General features: G+C 40.8%; 1 protein-coding gene across 3 annotated transcripts in view; it reads left to right on the top strand.

The window, feature by feature from the left end:
- The window catches only part of LYRM4 (LYR motif containing 4), a 90949-nt gene that overhangs the window by 65340 nt on the left and 8231 nt on the right, over positions 1–17378 (top strand). The gene's annotated exons all lie outside the window — the stretch shown is intronic.

Here is a 17378-nt window from a genome sequence, read left to right as displayed (position 1 = left end):
CCAACGTATTTTTCATGATACCCGAAGAGTAACAACAGGGGACCCATTTGAGCTGTTTGAGCCATGCAGTGAGTTGGCACTACAGGAACTGGCTGAGACAGCAGGGGTTTCTTCTGCTGGCTGTTGATTACATTCCTGACATGGATCAATGTGTTCGGGTGTACACGTGAACACCAAAGATGGTGGGAAAAGTAACACTGTAAAAGTGCATTCACTGGGTGTTTTTTTATCTCTCTCAACCTGAGAGACTGATGGAAGGTTGTATCAGTACATTATAACTGAGAGAAATGGATTTTGGGGTTTATGACAAATAATGGCAGTAATTCCACTTGGCTCTACCTTGTGTTTTTTAACCATGAGTCTCATGCCTAATAAATTGAGCTTGCAAGAAAATCTATATTGTCATTAGGTACCTACCTAGTTGCCCGGGATAATACCATATGGAACAATGCATGCTTTGAGAAGCCAGAGATTTCTAACAACAAATGCAGTCATTTCTCCTTTTCCTATCCACAGTGTATCATCCCTTAATAGCTGCAGTCTGGAGAAATTGGTGGGGTACATAATCTCCTCATACATGCACAGCCTTTGCCATTATGCATCTACAACCTCTCATCTTCTACAGGAACTGGACGTTTTCAGAATTTGGAAAGTCTTAGCTGCCAGTGTAGACATGCAACTCAGCAGCCATGGTTGAAGTCTTGAGACGAATCTGGAGGTGTTAGTTTTGTTTTGAATGTTTTAACTTCTTTCATGATGAGGAGATCTGAGAAGACTATGTGCCTGGCAGGTTCATGCTAAGCTGTTCCCTTCCTGCAGATACCACCAGTCATTTTTACTTGGCACTTGTTTTTGCAGCACCTATATAGTCATGTTCTTACAGTCATGGTACTACAAGAGAACAGATTTTAATTGCTTTGCAGATGCAAGAAAATATAGTTTAGGAAGCTTATTTCTGGAATTCTTTCAAGGTCTCCTAAGTATACCCATCTTCTTACAGTGCTTGGTAACAGGGCAATTACAATGAAGTAGTGACCTGACTAGGTCACTGTCTTTGGTTGTTCAGTTGTAAATCACAATCCATATTTGAAATTATCAGCTTCTGAGTTGTTCTCTTGCTCTCTTTGGATCAGGAACTTACATCAACAGAAAAGTCTGTAAGGACAAAAGCTATAATTGGTAGTGAAAAATTTAGTCAAAATAGCAGTATTTCATCTTTCTTTGTGCACTTTCTGAGTCCTCTGATTCACTTTTCTTGAATTTTTATCTGTTTGCCCTCTGTATCCTGACTCAGAGACAGCATCAGTGATCTGAGCAGCAGGAACTAAAAGTAGCTTGTGAGTGCTGATGACATTTTTCTCAATGTGAAGTGGACCTGGCAGCTGAAAAATCATTTTTTGTTTACATGCAAATACTCAATCTTTCTACCAGAAAGTTTAACCAGGTAGAGGTTAAAAAAGTTGGTGTTATTGCATTACATCACAGCAAACCTGTGAAATTTAACTGGTCCATTTGGCAAAATGTTTTGAATTACCTGTGATGAAATGTGTTGTCACGGAACTGAACATACTTCTTCCAAGTCACTGATTTAAGAAAACATTTTGCAGTGCTGAAAACACTACACAATGTTTAGTTCAAACCACTAAAAAAGTGAGAATTGGAAGGCGTAGTAACAGGTAGAAATCAGTACCCAGTCCATTTCAGTTATTACAGTGGCACTGATTATGACCTAAAAACTGCTTTCTCTAAAGGAATCTATTTTCCTAATTATTTTAAAGTAGATAATATTTTATTTCTGATTGCATTATTTGCTGTCTGATTAAGTCCATGCATCTACCTCTCCTGTGTATTAATTTCTCGCTGAATTCTACTAATTTAGGAACATAAGTCAAGGGGTTTATGGTGAATAGCTAAAGATCAGTACAAGCAGCATGCTGCTTCCATTCAAATTACACATTCAGGGTCTTTATTAGCAACCCTAAGGACTCTATTTCAAGGTCCTAGATGAACTTTGAAGGTACCATTCACATACACATACACATTCTGATAGATCTAGTTTTCATCATTAATCTTCTCAATAAAGTCAATGAAAGAAAAACAAAAACATACCTAAAGGTAAAACAATCTGAAGAAAAATTTTGAAACAGCTTGTTGAAAGCTTGAGATTCTACAACATTGCTTGCTTGCAACCCAGACTAGCCAACATCTGTAAGAAGTCCATGGGGTGACTAGGTATATACCTAGTCTAGCCTAGAGCCATCACCCGGCTACCAAAATCAGCTGCCCTCTGGCCGCCTTTCTCACAGTTGCCTGTTGCTGACAACAGGCAGACTCAGTGTGTATCAGCTCTTGACCAATGCTGACAGTCCATAACTCTTCATTAAATGGCTTTTAGGGCAGGTCTGCTCAGGGTTGTATTTATACTGGTAATCCTCCCTAGTCTACCTTTTGCACTGCAATTTAGAGCAGCATTCTGATAGGTGGAACTGAAGGGGCGTGAGCAGCTTTATACCATCTCTTGTACATATGCAGTCACAGGAGGGTTTTAATACCTTCTGTAGGCTGCCCTGCAAGCTGTTTTTGACTGTGTTTGTGATGCATTTTTATGGGGAAGCAGAGGGGTCAGGATCTGGAGTCTTGGTTCATGCAAGTAGGAAGAAAACGTGCCAGTGTATGCTCTGTCTGAGGTACCATTTTTAGAGTGCCGGCTGTGTTGTATTATGTATCTGACATTTAACAGATGTTATGGACATGTCAGCACACCTGCAGTGCCATCTGATAACCCTTAGCACTGGGGAGCGGAAGGCATTGAGCTGCTGCTCCACATGGGATCCCTCCCAGCAGCCCCAAAGCTTGAGGCTGCTGCTCTCCAACAGCAAGGGGGCAAGTTCCATCACCAACACTCAGAACCAGCCGCTAACAGTTGTGCCAAAAATGTCTTTAAAAAAAAAGGGGGGTGGGAGATAGCTCCCAATCATAGAATGGCTTGTGTTGGAAGGGACCTTAAAGATCATCCAGTTCCAGCCTCTCTGCCACAGACAGGGGCACCTTCCAGTAGACCAGGTTGCTCCAAGCCCCATCCAGCCTGGCCTTGAGCACTTCCAGGGATGGGGCAGCCACAGCTTCTCTGGGCAACCTCTGCCAGTGTCTGACCACCCTCATAGTGAAGAATTTTTTCCGAAGATCTAATCTAAATCTCCCCTCTGTCAGCCTAAAGCCATTCCCCCTTGTCTTGTCACTACATGCCCTTATAAAAAGTCCTTCACCAGGTTTCCTGTAGGGCCCCTTTAGGTACTGGAAGGCTGCTAGAAGGTCTCTGTGAAGCCTTCTCTTCACCAGGCTGAACAAGCCCAATTCTCTCAGCCTGCCTTCACAGGAGAAGTACTCCAGCCCTCTGATCATCTTTGTGGGCCCCAATGTTTAGACAAACATAATTTGTTAAATGGGATGAGCCTTGGTAGGTCTCGCTTCTTTTCACACCTCAGGATGCCTGAGAATTAAGGTACTCACTTAGATGCTGAAATAGGAGCTAAAGCCTCTTTTACACACACGTTTCTGGCAATGCTGATGCCACCGCTTGCTGTTGTCCTGTTGATCTTTTTTGTTGTTGCTGTCATACAGGATGTTGGTTTTTAATCTCTTCAACAGCTGACATAGTGCTTTACCATTTAATTATTCTGCCGCTGTCCTTGCAGACCTCAGTGTTTCCATAAGGCAGCAACTGTCAAATATTAGCCAGGATTTAGTTATTTACTTTAGTTCTTTGCATAAGGACTTACTTACAGCTAAGACATGCTTTTTATCTCTCCTGAAAGACACATTTACTTTCCAGGAAGAATGATGGAAATGTGTTCTTTTTACTTAAAAACCGTTTACTCCCTCCTTTTCTGAGTGCTGGCCTAGCAATGTAGTTTGGTCCTTTAAAGAAATGTAGAAGAGTGGGGCTGTTTGGGGGGGTGTCTATTTTTTTGCTAAAATATATGAAGTTACAAGAGTCTTCCACTAAATGATCATTCTGGACATGATGAGAATTTGATCTTTTTATATTAAACGGCAACTAACATTTCAAATAGACTTTTGCAAATGCAGAATTTAGAAGAAGTAGAGGATCTGCAGCTTAAATAGTTACAGCTTTATCTTTGGAATTACTGGCAATACTGTGGCTGCTTTAAAACAGAAGGTAACATTGACATATGCTTGTCATTTCAGACTTTAAAGTCTATCAGTTAGAGTTAATGTTATGAGGATTGGAGTTCTTTTCGCTAGTTTAAGTATCTGTCAGGTGACTGTAACTAAGCTATGGTTTCTAAGACTGAAACGATGCTCAGAATTTCTTATTCATATAAAAGAGAAAGTTTATTTTTATGAGGTAGAAATCTGAAAAAAAAAAGAAGGCAAAACATTGACAGGATTTTTTTTTTTGTCTGCTGAATGAAAAAGCACTAACTTCCTGTCATTCTTTTTAAAAATGGAATGTGGACCAGGTAGCTTTCCTCCTTGGTAGGAGAAGCTTGTCAGCAAGACCTTTGGCACCATTTGCTTTGTGCTATGACTCTGTTACACTTCGAGGAAAATATTCTGAATGAGACAGTACATTGTGGCAACAGAACAATTGCATCTTCTCTAGGAGCACTTGGTGACTTGCTTGGCAAGGCAAGGCAGCACTCCATAAATGGTTGCTTCATCAGGATTCAAACTAAGATTATTTAAAATGTTGTCTGCTGCAACTCAATTTAGATGCAGGAGGACATTCTCCCTTTGTTACAATTCTATTACTATATCAGTTTAATTTTTTATTATTTAGGACTAGGTTTATTGGCTCATATTTCTTAAACTTGTAAGACTGAACACTGTAAAATCAATATTTCTGCTAATTAAGGTGGTTTTGGGGAGTGGATAATCAAACAGTGTAGTGAATCATTAAAAACTTACATGCTAATATTGACTAGCATTATTGGCAAAAAGAGACCAAATCTCTATGTTAGGGACTCTTTTCCTTCTTGTATCTTTACTGCAGAAGCAAAACATGTTTAATAAAAATTGATGTTCTCAACATTTAACAGTGTAGAGGTGGTATTTTATAACTATAAAAGCAAATACAGTGCATTAAAATTCTGGGCACTTATATGTAGCATTTTCTTTTCCATCATTTGACTTAGCAGTAAATGGTATCTGACTTCAAGGAGTCTTACTGTGTTTTGAAATGGATGGAAAGTTCCTGACTCTTAGGAAAATAATAATCCCTTCTAATTTATTGCCAATTTTTGACAGTATCTTTTTACCTTCCAAAAGATTGTTTCTTCTTCTCTGACATTTCCCTTACCATGAAACTAGAGACTGCAGGTAGGAGATTGGATGTTGTTAGACACCATCATTTTATTCTATGCGTTTGACTGACTTTTGCCTTAGAAACCTGTACTTAAGAAACTAGGGTCTGCTGTCAGATCCAGAGTGACCTGATTTTGCTTTCCTCCTGGACCAGATTCTTGCATGAACAAGCTGGTCAAGATCCTTGATGTGAGAATGATACTTCTTTGGCAGGGTTAATTCAGGGCAATATCACATGCAGGGGCTGCACCCGATTTATTTAAGTAAAGTAGAGTAAGACAAAGACTGAAATGGCATTCATTCACATTTCAGGTATAAAAACATCAAATAGAAAAGTCACTAATCTAACATGGGTCAAGCCAAACACTGCATCTGCTCAGACTATTTCACTGTGCTTTTTTAGCTAGACTATGACTTAAGGAGTTGTTCTATAGTACTTTGTAGCCTTCGTAATAAAAGGAAACTTGGCATCAATATAGATCTAGGGCATCAGAGTTTGCTTGGTAGTGGGAAGGGGGGCCTTAGGAGAAATTATGTCAAACATCATCTGAGCCACAGAAAATGATAAATGTGTTCTTGCTGTATTTCCTGAGGAGGTTTCTCCCTAAAATGGTTATTGCCTAATCAGAAGTTCAAAGTAAAGGCTTTTTTTGATGAAAGTGCAGTATTTTATCATTCTTGTTTCTAAGATTAACTTCCTCAGTTTGCATGGGAAGTTCAGTAACACTTGCATATTGACTCAGGCAGGCTGTAGTAATTAGGGTAAGTTTTAGTCCACCTCTTACAATATCCTTTAACCATTCAACATTTTCCTCTGTGACTGGAAGCAATTGAATTTATGTCCCTTAACATAAGGTGGGACAAAGTAGCACAGCGAGATACAAGCTCTTGTTAGGAGTGCTTCCAATTTATACATGTTAGAGGATTTGTATCTAAACTACAGAGAGATGGGCAGGTATTTGCCACCCTGTGGACAAGCTACAGTGTGACTGCAGGAAAGGAGTGACCTCAGTTTGTGACCATTGCATTGTGCGGCCATGGCTTTTACCCTTCATTCAGCAGAAGGTAGTTTTAGCTGGGACTGGAAATGAGGGCCAGTAATGAAAGGCAGGTGATGAGGTACCTAGACACTGCATGGGGAGGTCGGCAGTGACTGAACTTTTAAAAAGACAGTTTGTTGACATGTGAATTTAGGAAATCTGCTTTTCTGTGCTGTTGGGTATCATGGCTTGATTATTGTGGTTCTCTCATCACTTAAAAGGTTGAGTGTAAGCTTACCCTGTAGTTGAAACATTGACAACTTCCCTCTCCCAAATTGATTCACTGTTGGCTAAACAGAGAGACTTGCACTTAAGCTGTAGCCTTTCCTTTAGAGAAGCCATTAATTTGGTTTTCTCCTATGGCTGGTTGCTTGGTATCCACAGGAACTTATGAGAACTTAGTATCTTTATGCTGCTGTAAAAGTGAGTTGGCAGCTTCAGAAGTTGCTACCAGCACAAATGCAGACAATAATAACCATAAAAGCCTACTAGACTTAGGAAAATGGTTTAAATGTCACTTGAAGAATTTTCCTTTAACTAATTGTGCAGTTAAGGAATGAGTTTATAGAAGGAAGAATATAAATGCTCAAAAATCAAGTTTAGAAATTGGCTAACTCTACTTCTTTGTATTTTTCCTTGCTGGTATATTTTAATGTAACTATTGATTGGCTTGTGAGCTTGCAATGAAGTTAGAAATATTAGTTTATAAATGCTGATTTGCACAGAAGTTCTGTGAACCAGTTTGTGAGATTTTTTTAATTATTTTTTTAAGAAACCTAGTTCTTGCTGAGTTGAGAGCTTTTCCTTTCATTTGCAAGCAGTAGATGTTACTGTACCTCACATACATTTGCTCTAGGCAGTGTCGGAGTGACGGGAAAAAAATTGTCAAACTGCTTTCAGAAATGGCAAGAAATTGTCGGCCCTGGAATTGTACAGCAAATCAGTAAATGTAGTACCTTGAGAATAATGCATTTTCTGTCAGTCTGCTTTTTTAGTGAAAGTGCACAGAAAGCCCCAGTGATTAGAACTGAGAAGTATTGTCACATAATTAACTCTTTAATTTACCCAGGGGATTTTATCAGTCTGTTTTAAATCTGCCCACATGACTAGTGTAAAGAACATCAGGTCAGGTGGGCAGAAAAGTCTAGAGAAGTTGGCCATCTGTTTCTCCTTCTGGACAGATGTTGTCAGTGGGGAGCCTCCAGTCTGAGGGAATCGTAAGACTGAGCTCCCCACCTGGTCCAGATGCTCTATGATTTTAGGTGGGCATGGTTTAGGAAGCTGCTCTTTCACAAATACTTACCAGTCCTATAAGCAATGGAACAACAGGGGAAAACTTCAGACTGTGTTAGTGTGAAGTCTACTACAAATCTTCCTTATGTCTGTGCAAGTACGGGCATATCATTTTTTACTATAATACTGGGCTGGAAGAGCAATGAAAGCCTGTAGCACAACCACAGTTGTCACCATATTTTAGTATCTGAGCAAATCCCTTTTGACAGGTACGTAGCAAATAAAAAACAGGCTAGGGAGAATGTAGGCCCCCCTCAGGAAGCTCTCGGGAGAACTGGCTACACAGGATTTGGAGAAGGCTGAGGTTCTGAATGACTTCTTTGCCTCGGTCTTCACTGGCAAAGGCTCTGACCAAACCACCCAAGTCTTGGAAGGCAGATGCAGGGACTGTGAGAATGAAGACCTTGAGCCCACTGTAGGAGAGCAGCTGGTTCGAGACCATCTTAAAAATCTGAACGTGCACAAGTCCATGGGTCCTGATGAGATCCATCCGCGGGTCCTGAAGGAGCTGGTGAATGAAGTTGTGAAGCCACTGGCCATCATATTTGAGAAATCATGGCAGTCAGGTGAAGTTCCCGATGACTGGAAAAGGGAAATATAACCCCCATTTTCAAGAAGGGGAAAATGAATGACCCGGGGAATTACAGACCAGTCAGTCTCACCTCTGTGCCTGGCAAAATCTGGGAGCAGATTCTCCTGGAAGGCATGCTAAGGCACATTAAAATCAACAAGGTGCTTGGTGACAGCCAGCATGGCTTCACTAAGGGGAAATCCTGCCTGACCGATTTGGTGGCCTTCTATGATGGGGCTACAGAACTGATGGACAGGGGTAGAGCAGTTGATGTCATCTACCTGGACTTGTGTAAAGCGTTTGACACTGTCCCACACGACATCCTTGTCTCTAAATTGGAGAGACATCAATTTGATGGATGGACCACTCGGTGGATAAAGAACTGGCTGGATGGCCGCACGCAAAGAGTTGTGGTCAATGGCTCAATGTCCGGCTGGAGACCAGTAACGAGTGGTGTCCCTCAGGGATCGGTGTTGGGACCGGTCTTGTTCAACATCTTTGTCACTGACATGGACAGTGGGATTGAGTGCGCCCTCAGCAAGTTTGCTGATGACACCAAGCTGTGTGGTTCAGTTGATACGCTGGAGGGAAGGAATGCCATCCAGAGGGACCTTGACATGCTTGTGAGGTGGGCTGATGCCAACCTCATGCAGTTTAACCATGCCAAGTGCAAGGTCCTACACTTGGGTCGGAGCAATCCCAGGCAGAGCTACAGGTTGGGCAGAGAAGAGATTCAGAGCAGCCCTGTGGAGAAGGACTTGGGGGTGTCAGTTGTTGAGAAGATGAACATGAGCCGGCTTCAGTGTGTGCTTGCAGCACAGAAAGCCAACCTGGGCTGCATCAAAAAGAGCGTGACCAGCAGGTCGAAGGAAGTGATCCTGCCCCTCTGCTCTGCTCTCATGAGACCTCACTTGGAGTATTGGGTGCAGTTCTGGTGTCCTCAACATGAAAAGGACATGGAACTGTTGGAACAAGTCGAGAGAAGGACCACGAGGATGATCAGGGGACTGGAGCACCTCCCATGTGAAGACAGGCTGAGGAAGTTGGGGCTGTTCATCCTGGAGGAGGCTGCATGGAGACCTCATAGCAGCCTTCCAGTATCTGAAGGGGGCCTATAGGGATGCTGGGGAGGGACTCTTCATTAGGGACTGTAGTGACAGGACAAGGGGTAATGGGTTAAAACTTAAACAGGGGAAGTTTAGGTTGGATATAAGGAGGAAATTCTTTGCTGTAAGGGTGGTGAGGCACTGGAATAGGTTGCCCAAGGAAGCAGTGAGTGCCCATCCCTGGCAGTGTTCAAGACCAGGTTGTACGAGGCCTTGGGTGATATGGTTTTGCATAAGGTGTCCCTGCCCATGGCAGGGAGGTTGGAACTAGATGATCTTAAGGTCCTTTCCAACCCTAATTATTCTATGATTCTATGACTCGTGTTGGGTTAAACAGTGGCCTCAACTCTGGTAAATCAGCACCAAGCCCATTTTAAAAAAATCCAAAAGAATTTATACCAGTTGTTTACAATGTGGCTTTTGAAACAAGTCAACTTCAAAAAAACTTGATTTTGGGGTTAGCTATAATTGCCTTTCTGTGAAAGAAACAAATACTACATACAGTGTGATTTGTTCATGGGCCGGCCACTAAACCTGGAGTCACTGAATGGCTTGAGAAAACACCACCTCGTGTTATCAGGGTACAAATACTTTTGCAAATGGTCCAAGTCTGATTCTCTTGAAGCACTCACTGCATGAGAAGAATTGACATTTATGAGTGTGCCAAAGGACAAAAAATTCAAGCGCTTGGATGTACTTAGGAGGAAATTGGATTCTGTGGATTCAGTTGCAAGGGCAAAGCAGCCAAATCTTGCCACAAAAAGTGTCTTGGCTTGTACTGATCAGGTTGCTTTTCTCATTAGAAAAGTTGAGGAAAACTGTCTGTCATGATAGCAGAGGGGAACTGATGAAAACAGGGAAAACTTCTTACTGACACATAAGTGGTGTTCCCTGCAAATTACAGACAGGCCTGTAACAATTTTAAGTTGAATTTTCTGGAAGGCAATGCCATCGGGTATCATCATCTTGCTGGTTCTGTGGTGGCCCCCAGCACCAAGCCTTACAGAATACAAGATCAAATACACATCATAAGTAAGATGGTGAAGGATGCTTTCCTTTGAATGTGAGCCACCACAGTCTTGAGTTCACAATGCAAGGTCATGCTGTATTTATTGAAGGGTCCACTCTGATACAGTAGACTTTCTGAACGAGTGTGGGAAGTAGACACAGCTGGGCACTCTGAAAGACCCTGATAGCAAGAGCAGTCAGGTCACCTTTTCCTACTTGAACTGGTTTCTGCTGTCACATTGGTTGCAGGTGTCAAGGTGTTCTCCCAGCCTGTTGAGAAATTGTCAGTTGTTACTCCCGTTTTCTCTGCTCCTGACCACATGGATGTTAGTTGGTCAAGTACTGATGTAGGCTGTTATCCTCCTTCCTGGGTTCTGGATATTTGCACACAAAGGAAGGAATCTTTCCATGCAGAACTTACCTCTTGAAAGTTCTCCTAGGAGAAAAATATTTCTGAGGAAAATATAGAGTGACATTTTTTTTCTGGTTTTACTGTTTTACTGATCACCCATCAAGCTTGAGAGGTCAAAAGATGTACAAAATGCACACTTAATGTGGTAGAACTCATTACCACAGCATGCTGGGGAGGCCAGCAGATAGTTCTGTCCAAACAGGGATCAGACAAATTAATCAAGTCTGGTAAAATCATGGTATGGTTGTAGCCACATGGCCTTCCTAAGGAGACTGCAGAAACATTTTTCTTGTAGTCTTCTGTGTCCTTAAGATCTACTTAAAGAAGGGAATTTCAACATACATAAAATAGCTTTGTTCAAATGAGCATAATGTCTTTGCAGGTATTAAATTTGGAAAAAAAATTTGAGCTATTGTTTTAATTTGTGAACAAACCTGTTTGTTTCTTAATCCAAGTGTTAGTTTATCAAGCAGTGGAGACTCAAAGCTGAAATTCTCCATCAGGAAAACTAGACTGCTTTAGTTTGTTTTAATAGAACTGACATGGAAAAAAATATGAATATCTACAACTGGAGACTTAGAGTGCATTACTGAATTTAATAAAGAGCCCTTAAGGCAGGCAGATCAGTTACATTATCCTGCAAGTTTTTTTATTATTATACAAGGATTTTTAGAAATTCCTGACAAAATTAATATCACTAGACCATTTATTAAAGGCTAATATCATGAGGATCATTGATATATAAGCTTCATAGAATACCTGAGACTAGAAGGGGCTTCCAGATGTCTCTGGTCCAACCCTCTGCTCAGAGCTGGTGGAAGTAAAGCAGATGTATCTGTAAAGTAGCGTGCAGATAAACTGCTGGTAATTGCAGCTCTAATGTCACTTTAAATAAGTTTGCCTGTGTATGGAATATAATCCTTAAAGTAAATACCTGAGGTTTTTTGTACATTGAGTTTTGCAAAATTGTCTCAAGGGTTTGTGGATTAAGCAATACAGAGAACTGCTGTGTTGTGCAAGAAACTGGTGGTTGCTACAGTCTTCTCAGCCCTAGCTGTGAGGGCATATCAGCACTTTAGTTGAAAGAAAATAGGAGTATTCATAAAATACTCCATAAATTAATTTTTAAGGCATAATACCTATTCTGCAGTAGTTTCTGTATGGCAAGAAATAGTATCATCTGCATTGGTTGTAAGATCTTCTACGTGATTACTTTTTAAGAATTGTTTTTCACCTAATCACATCCTTTCTGGTATCCCCTTGATGGCCATGGCTCATGGGATGTTAGTCATCAAATAAGGATCAGCTTCTCAAGACTGAGATTGTAAATCTAGCACACAGATCTAATTGGATTTGGGAACCAGAGCAGAGATTTGTTTCAGCGCTAGTGTGACAGTGCAGCTACATCGTGTGGTTTTGTTTATTCAGTTGTGTGTAGCATCGAGCAGGAGCAAAATACTGCATTTTAAGCAGTAAGTGGTTAAACACAGTACTTAGGCTTGCATGTTTTTGAAGTGGAATTTTCTGGAATGTCTTTTGAAGTGCCACAATGCCATCTACTGGCTCATTTTTTGTGGTTACTTTTCCCAAAGGGGTTCGGGGTTTTTTTTTCCACAGGCTTAGATGTAAGGTTTCTATGGTATTTTTAAATAGCAAAATAAACAAGCTGGCATCGAATGAGCAAGATAATTTTGGGATGCCTGTGTATGTTAAAGGACATAATACATTACATATGTTAAACGATCACTTCTAATCTCTTGCCAGTTAATCTTTCCCTCCTTTTGTTAAAAGTAACTCTGAGATGATTAGTACTGAGATGATTAGTACTTAAAGATAAACAGAAAACGGAGATTCCTCCATTATGTCCCTCATAGTAGCTTTTGTGCAAGTAGCTTCACTGTTTTCTGTCTATAGTCATCCAGTTTCCCTTTTTGTTTCAATGTTTTCATACAGATTAATAGAAGACAAAGAAATGTGTAAACTGTCAAGTCACAGAAACTGGAATGTGTTGTAGTGGATATTATTTCTGACAGGAATCTGACAAATTCCTAGATTCAATGTATTTCCCTTAATTGGCTCCTTCCCCCACCTTCCCCCATGTTCAGACTTTTCAAGATTCATCAACAACCTTCTAAGGACCAAAATTTCAAAGGCTTTCTAACAACTGCTGTGGAGAGGCATGTACTAGAAAATACTGTGCTCAGTTTCAGGCTGCTCGTACCATAAATGAAGAGTGGGGAGTTATAAGAAGTTTTGATTAGTTCTTGTTTTCAATGAGCCTGCTTCATATTGTCTATAGGAGTAACTGTCTGTCATCCACTTGTTGCCAAAAGAAATGAATGGGCAAATACAAAATAACTTCCAAAAACCCCTCAGAAACTGTAGATACAGGTAAACGCTCTTGCTTCAGTTTCACTTCCTGCTTTTCCTGGAGAGTTTCCTGAATAATTGGTTAGTTTGTCTTCATAAAAAACTTCAGTTTTAATTTGTTTTTCCCCTGCGCGTTCAGTTTTTCCTCACAGAAGTTGTTCATAATCCTGCTTTTCTTTAGTCTAGTTGGGCGAAAGAAACACAGATAATGGCTTGTAGCACTTTGGGTTGGTTTTTAAATAAATCTGTAACTCAAGTAAAGCTTCAGGGTCATGATTCAAAACAAAACAGCTAAGAAAAAATGTCCAGCTGTTTCTTAAATGGCCTGTAATGACTGTAAATTCAAACATCTGTGCCCCTCCTGGCCTTTCACCCTCTATCTCACTGACCTTCAGAAGGTCAAGTGGATCTTGCAAGCCCAGTTTTTATCTGGTAGGAGCTTTGACTTGCTGACAGCTGTGGAGCATTTGCACTACGTGTGTGTACTGGTGGAAAGCTGGAGTGCTTTTGGCCAGCTCATATGGAAATGAAGGTGTCTATGTTAAAGTTAGTGCTGGTGTGTGGCAGCGGGTTATTGCACTACAGTTGGCGTGCTGTACGCTGGGAGCAGTGGAGCTGAAATGATTGTACTTGGCACCCGTGTTGGTTTTGTCATATAAATGATCTGTGTCAGAGAGGTTGCACTGGGGAGCAGGTCTCGTTAGCAGCTCGGGCTTCCCAGTCCTTGCTAAACAAGCCACCCACAAGCCATATGGTAGCTCTGCTGAGGGGGAAGCCCTCTGTGGCGCTCCCATCACTGTGATGTTTGGTTTTGGCTGGGATGTTTTGTTTGAGGAATGCTCTACTCTATCCTGTGCAGAGGAATGGAGGTTGCTTTCTGCCTATATTTGGAATAAGTGCTAACCTTTCACTCCTATTTGTTATCTGTGCCAGGAAATACCAGGGCAAGCCTCCATTTAATGTGACATTAAGTAAGGGAGAATTAGCAAAACCAGAAGAGCAAATAGGATTATTTTATACCACTTTTCTGTTACAATCTCTGCTTTTCTTTTTCTTCTGCTAACTGTCCTGTGCTGTTGCAAAGAAGAAAGAACTAATTAAGCCAGTTGCTGAAAGTGTTTTGCCACCCACACCACTGATAAGAACCCTTTGTACAGAATTAACTCTTACCAGCTGTGCTAAAATCAGTAATTTATCTTTGCCAAAAGAAAAAAGTGCTGCTGTCGTTTATTCCAACTAAACAAGTTAATGTAAGCTATGCTCTATATGCAAACAAACATAGATATCTTCTGCTCAAAAGCTGGAGCTTTTGCAAATAAATATTTTCTCCCTCGTTAATTCTGAGTGTTCATAAAACTGAACAGCACTGGGAAATCAACTCATTTGCGTATGGAACTGGCTGAGCACGGCTGCAGAGCAGTTTGATGGCAGGACACTTGCCTAAATTTGGGTAGGTTCAAGCACGAGGGCTTGGATTAGGCTTGACGCTGTGCTACAAGTGTCATTTGCCTCAGTGCTAAGAAGCAGGGGTTGATGCCTGAGGAAAATCACGTGCCCTGAGAGAAGGGCTGTAGAAAGACAGAAGTTCATCCACTCTGACCTGGAGTATCTTCAAGAGGGATGGAGCAGTTCACTGTGTTTGTGGTTATGGCTTCACGAAGACTGCTTAAGAAAATAGTCACAGTTTTTGACTGGGGTACTGGTTTGGAAACTGAGCTGAACCAGAAAATTGATCCCAGGGTACCCAGGATGCAGTGGACAGCAAGTGACAACTCACAGTCACGAACCTTGACCAAAATTCAACAAACCCATCCTCAGTCCTAAAACATCAATGTCCTTCTTTCTCAACTGCTCCCTACTCATGTTTTTGAAATGTGTAGGCAGTCCAGGCAATGCTTTTTTCCAGCTAAAATTCCAAATTCTGATGCATTTGGTTCTGCCTGTTCCCTGATGGTGTGAGAACAAGGATGTTTTGTGTGGTTTTCATTTGAACTCTTCAAAAAGAGGGGGCAAAAAAGGAAAAAAAAAAAAAAAGCCCTTTGAAGCTTAGGTCACTTGCAGGTGTGGGATTTGGAGATATTAAACCAAGAGTGATGACTGAGCAAGAAAAACTAAGTCCTTGGATATCCTCCATCAGAGAAAGTCAGATAAACAAGGAAATTATCTTTGTGATTCTGTACCGGAACAGATGACTGTGGTTTAGTAATCTGTTAGAATTTTGCCAAAAAAGGAAATATTGTTAATGCAGAAAAATAAAAATTAGTCCTTTCCTTATACACTTAGAGATCAGCTGAACACAGCAATAGGGGCTCATATTTACATAAATGGGATGCTCCTTTCTGGGTGAAGACTGAATCAAGAAAAACCTAAAACAAAATTCCTCTTTGGAAATACACACACACATATATGTATTTCTAAAGGTAAATTCAGTTAGTTCTGCTTTTTCAAATTTAATCGTGAAATTTGAATGTGCACAGAGAAAAGCTCAGCCTATAATCACATTCGAGGTATCTGCCTAAGGTATTATCAGTGCAGAGAAATCGACATATTGGAAGCTTTAAAGTAAATTGTTCCTTATATAAAATTAAGTCTAATCCTTGGTTTTAGTTTTCTTGAACGACGGGGAAAAAACCCCGAAACGGAGTTTGTGTCTTATGTCTTCGAAAAGTGTGTATGGGACAGGATTGACATCTGTGTTTTTTCCAAAACACTGAAAGGCCTTGTTACTTTAAAATGGTATTAAAGCACCTGGCAGTTTTACAAAATGCAGTGTACCTGGTGCCACCCCATAACCAGCACTGGGAATTTCAGTGGGAACAGTCTAAAGTCTTGAGGCAGATCAGTCACCACCAAATAATTGAACTGTAGCTAACATTCATTCATGTAAAAATTCAGCAGCTCACTCTCTTTTACCTCCCAAAATAAATCTTCAGAAGCAAATAAAAATGCAGGTTTTTAAATATTCTTGTGGCTGAAAGGCCATTAGCAAAACAGAAAATATAAATTGCTAGGTTAAACAATATTACAGTTGTGAATCACCTGAACTTTTCCCCTTTATGTTTGGTGGTTTGGATAAGATTCAGAATAAACAGAAACAGAAATCCAAATATATTTAGTTAAATGCTGTATTGCCTTACCAGATGTACACAAGTATGTTCTGCTTGAAATGAAAAGTATTTGCCTTCTTTAGTGCATCTTTCTGTAGTAGGTGACTGTGCCAACCTGACTTAATTGCGGCAGTTTTCCTGTGAGTTACAGTTAATCCTTTTGTTTAAGCATGTAATCCTCAAATCTGAGCTCTGATAGTAATTATACCTCTCCATACTTCTGATACCTGTATATATTTCCTGTAAAATATAGGGCAGGGTCCAATATAAGGGCAGGGTCCTTCAAGGAGCAGTGTCCCCTCAGCTTCCATAGGAGAGCCCTCAAGCATCATACATGTTCTGTATTTGTTTACCATTTGTCTCACGGAGTTACTACTGCAGGTGTACGTGCATCACATGCTTTGGTACTGCAGATAACTGCAAAAACTTCATGTTTATAAAAATCAAAGTGCAGGTGTAGCGAATGTGCATGGGTAACTACTGTGCCATGATACTACAGGTATGAACTTTAAATGGAAGCAAGCACAGGCCCAGCTGGGATCAGAATAGCTGCTGGCTTCAAGGCAGCAGGTGACCAAGGTTTTCCATGCTGCCAAATCAAACACATTTTCTAGAACAATTTACATTGCCTTGTGCTGCTACACTGGCAGCATTTTTTTCACTGAAGACTTTGGCAGTTCTCACCATGCAGGGCTTAAACACTCCTGAACTGTTTTTGACTTGGGTGAGCTCCGATATCTTCTCTGGCATGTCTCTTGGATGCAGACCCTCACGTGCATTTTCCCAGAATTACAGCCAGCCAGTCTTGCTTTTCAGTCCTTAGTACCTGCTGTCTCGAGATGTTCTTAGCTCCTGAAGTTCAGCTTTTCCCAATGCACGTACTCTGGTGCCTTGCACTTACTTTATGTATCGTTCACTTAAAAATATGGTGAAGATAAAGCATACAAGCTTTTCAAGGCTTTAGACAATCATCATTTAGACAGGCAAATCTCAGTTAAAACACAAAAAGTCCACTTGCCATTTGGTGACTGGAGCTTTCTCTGAGTTCCAGTGGTTTGGGACAAAATGAGAAATTGTGCAGAAATTTTCTGGAACCTGGAGGGAGGATAACTGTAGAAGGTGATGTGCTGTATCAAGAAAGGG

This window comes from Pezoporus occidentalis, unplaced genomic scaffold, assembly GCF_034315485.1.
Source record: "Pezoporus occidentalis ecotype Australia unplaced genomic scaffold, CSIRO_AGI_Poc_V1 ctg2, whole genome shotgun sequence".
NCBI classification, from domain to species: Eukaryota; Metazoa; Chordata; class Aves; order Psittaciformes; family Psittacidae; genus Pezoporus; species Pezoporus occidentalis.
This window is presented reverse-complemented; position numbering and strand designations above follow the sequence as displayed.